This window comes from Empidonax traillii, unplaced genomic scaffold, assembly GCF_003031625.1.
Source record: "Empidonax traillii isolate 1590-97213 ecotype Southwest subspecies unplaced genomic scaffold, ASM303162v1 scaffold984:size454904, whole genome shotgun sequence".
Lineage (NCBI taxonomy): Eukaryota > Metazoa > Chordata > Aves > Passeriformes > Tyrannidae > Empidonax > Empidonax traillii.
In genome coordinates this window covers 211,241-215,037 of record NW_020956177.1, presented here as the reverse complement: position 1 = coordinate 215,037, position 3,797 = coordinate 211,241, and the positions used below count along the sequence as shown (strand labels likewise).

General features: G+C 53.2%; 1 protein-coding gene across 1 annotated transcript in view; it reads left to right on the top strand.

Moving 5' to 3' along the window:
• The first annotated feature begins 2,803 nt into the window (after positions 1 to 2,803).
• Positions 2,804 to 3,797, top strand: part of LRPPRC (leucine rich pentatricopeptide repeat containing) — a 92,905-nt gene continuing 91,911 nt past the window's right edge. The window contains exon 1 of the mRNA XM_027903593.1: positions 2,804 to 2,820. The gene's annotated coding sequence lies outside the window, so the exon portion shown is untranslated. The remainder of the gene's footprint in view (positions 2,821 to 3,797) is intronic.

Sequence of the window (3,797 nt, the reverse complement as noted above, 5' to 3'; positions counted from 1 at the left end):
ATGTCCATCTATTACCTTAAATAAGCAGAGCCATTCTGCGGCCTTTGAGACAATTGGAAGAGTTTGGCCAGAGTCCTTGCTTATAAATCCTCCCCCTCTCCAGCACAGTGTGCCCATCGCCAAACTGACTACTGGCAATGGTTCCAAGCTGATTGATGCTAATTCCTCAAACTATGCCAGGCAATTATCTGGCATAGGCTGAAACTATTGTAGAGAAAGGAATCAGTACCAGAGATACAGTCCCAGATCCCAGGAACATAATCTGGCACTATTTATTATTATCCCCAGGGATAGTCTCCTGGAGATTCTCAATGAAATTCCCTGAGCAGAGTGAATCAGGCCAACACTTTTGGAGTATTTGATCTGCCTAGAGAGGGGAAAAAATAACAAGTCAGCAGAGAATATCTCTTGCTCGTCTGGAGCTTTCTATTAATTATTTCCTTTGGTGGTGAGACCCATAGAGCTTTCCCTAGACTGCTTCCTTTATCCAGGCTTGTCTGCCACACCTTTCCTCCCCATCTCTCTTAGTCTGGACTCATTCACATCTGACTTTTCACTTGTCCCTTATGTAGCTGACCACAGCTTTTCCTTCTACAATGCCTTCCTTTCCCTAGCTCATATTTTGCAGTCTTCCTACTTGGAAGAGTATCTTCATCCTCCTTGGGTATGTTTGTGCCTTTGGCCTTTTCCATATATCTGTACCTGTATATTTTACCTCTGGACTTGTATTTTCTACAAATATGGCACAGCTACTGTGCTGAGGACCCACAGCTCTATAGCAAGTTTTTTGTCCATACTGAAATTCTGGTGCCTTTCACATTTTGTGTATGGCTCAACTCAAGTGTGGTATTGCTAGAACAAAATGCTCACTCTTCACCCAATAACCTCTGTGTCTCAGCTTCTACTAATGACACTTCCATATAGAGCTTTCTCCAGATTCTTGCATCGAAGTGCTAATATTTTTTTCCCCACAAATAATGTATCTAACAATTCATCTTCTTCATCCAAAGAACTAAAACTCTCACCTATACTCCATAAACATTATGTCTCAATTTACTAATTAAAATTTTCCTTTTTGAAATCTTGATAAATGTGATCTAAGTTCTCTCATCCATTTAAAGAACTTCAACAAATGTAATTTCTTATCTCTCTACTGCTTCATCTATATGACATTTTGAATTAATTCCCCAGGACCTCATTTCCTTTTCACATCGAGCAAATAGATGTCTTTACCTCTAAACCAGAATCATGTCTACGGCTTCTCAACTGGGCAGTGAAAAGGTAGCTCCTCTCTGAGCAGCCTTCATTTCACATCCAATTATTCACCTGGATTGTCAAACAAACGCCTTTGCATTTTCTTTGTCCTTTGGAGTAATTCTTGGTCAGCACCTGTCCCACTGTTCTCTTTCTAAAACACTTCTTAACCTGTTCTTTATTGATTTAGCAGCAGTGAAGTCTTAGCAATGAGAACTTATTATTTATTATGCTGACCAGTGTAATTTAATTATTTTCTCTTTATCTTTCAGTCCTTCACTTTACCACTTTTGGTCCTTATTGTAAGCAATGTAGACATTTTTTTATTGTGTCACAAGAGTGAGCTCCCAGGGGCTCTAATCCATCATCGTTTGGTGAGCACATAGCTAATTCAGCATAATAATTAGCATTAGGTTTGTACTTGGGTTAAAAAGTTTTGCTCTTCCTCATAAAGACTGAACTCTTTATTCCATGAAATATTGTACCGCTGTGATACAGCAGAAGCCACGATAAGCAGTAACATCACAAATACTGTCTTAGTAGCTGTAACTCATGATTTGGGGCTTGACAGTAAAAACTGTTGAGCATCCAGGACTTTCTAAATAACAAAATGGGCATCCATAAGTTATAAAAACTGGGCCCTTCGCATCTTGATGATGAGGCTTTACAAGTCTTTCCACGTAAAGAGCAATTGAAAATGACTGGCTGAAGCTCAGATGCGGGTGGCAACTCAGTCAACATAAGCAAGCTCAGGAAGGGATTTACTGTTGACATTTGGCTTAATTAAGATTCTTCACTCTGCCAGTCACTCCCGGGGGGGAACAAACGCTGCTTCCCAAGCCCTGCTTCCTTGCAGCGCGGCGCACACGCCGGCCAGCGCTGAGGCCAGAACGCGGCTCTTCCCACCAATCGGCCGCAACAGCCAGAGATTTTCCTTGGCGCGCGTGCGCTCCAGCGGCCACGCTCTGGCGGGGTCTGGAACACCGCACGGGCACTGCGGGAGTGGCGGCTCCGTCCCGCCCCAAGCACCGCCGGGCTCCCGGGGGAGCACCACTTAGGCCGCTGGGCTGGGAAAGCCAGGCGGGCAAGAACAGCACGTCCCGCGGAGCCGCACGGAAAAGCTCGCGGGACCCTTCGCTGGGAAAGGCGGCGCTTCCCGCCAGGGCTTCCCGGCGCCTCCTCCCGCCCCCAGCATCCCGCGCTCCCGGCGCGAGCCGCTCCGGGTTGGCTGCCGGGCCGCCCAACCCGCGCTCGCCCGGGCCGGCCCATCAGCCGCGCGGCGGGGGGGAAATCAGCGGCGCGCCGGTGCCCGAGCGAGCTCACTGCGAAGCCGGAGCCGGCGGCCCCCCCTCTACCCCCCCTGGGGAATGGTTGGCCCCCGTCACGTGGGGGCGGCGGCGCGGCGCGGCGCCGGCGCGCGGCTCACGTGCTGCGGGCGGTCATGGCGGCGCTGTTGAGATCGGCCGGGCGCCTCCGGGCGCTGCGCCCGCGCCTCCCGCCGCTGCTCCCGGTCCCGCTCCCGCCGCTCCGCCTCCGCCCCGCCACCCGCACGCCGGGCCCCGACAGGTGAGACCGCGCGCTGCCCGGGGTCCTGGCGGAGTCGGCGACCTGCACGCCAAGGGCACTGCCGGCCATGCCGCCTGGCCCTGCCTGCCGCCTGGCCCTGCCTGCCGCCCTCCGGGGCTGCCCCGGGGGCTACGCGGCACCGCCCGGCCCGGCTGCCTCGCCACGTGTGTGCGGCCTCGGGCTGAGCGCGGGGCAAAGGCCGCGCCGTGGCCCCGCTGCCCGCCGGCCGGGCCACCAGGCCGGACCGCACCTCCCGCCACCGCGTCCGGCTGGGCTCGGAGCAGAGCCCCGAGCGCCTGGGGATGCGGCTGTGGGGGGACACACAGTGCGGAGGGGGAGAGGAGGAGTGGGGGGGACACCAGATGATGGAGTGGAGTCGCTATCCTGGAGGTGTTCAGGAAACGACTGGACGTGGTATTTTGGTGCTCCGGTCCAGGTGACATCGTGGTGGTGATCCGTCTCAGGTTGGACTCGATGATCTTGGAGATCTTTTCCAGTCTGAATGACTGTGATTGACTGTGGGTAACTGCAGAGTTGGAATCTGGGCTTCCTCCCCGTGCCCTTTGAGTCCACTTTGTTATCAGGAGGAACACACTAATTTTTTTGCCCTGGTTCCCTCTCGCATCGCGAAGGTAGGATGGGAAAACTCAGCCCGCCCCGTCTGTGTGCATCCAGGCTGTGACTTTGACCACGTTAATATGTGATTGGTGCCCTGCAGGAAGCCTGGAGACAACAAACCTTCATTAACACAACTGAGTGTCCCTGGTGGTGCAGTGGCTAAACCACATCGTTGTCAACGCTGAGATCTGGGTTCGATTCCCGGTTAGGACACTCCCCGGGCAGATGGAGCTCGCTAGCCCTGTAAGGCAATCCATCTACGTCCTGAGGACCTCGCTGCCACCGTCCAAGCGTGCTTGGCCCCGGCAGATGAACCTCAGGATTAAAGGGTGGGCTCAGTTCCGCGCACACTGTGTCTC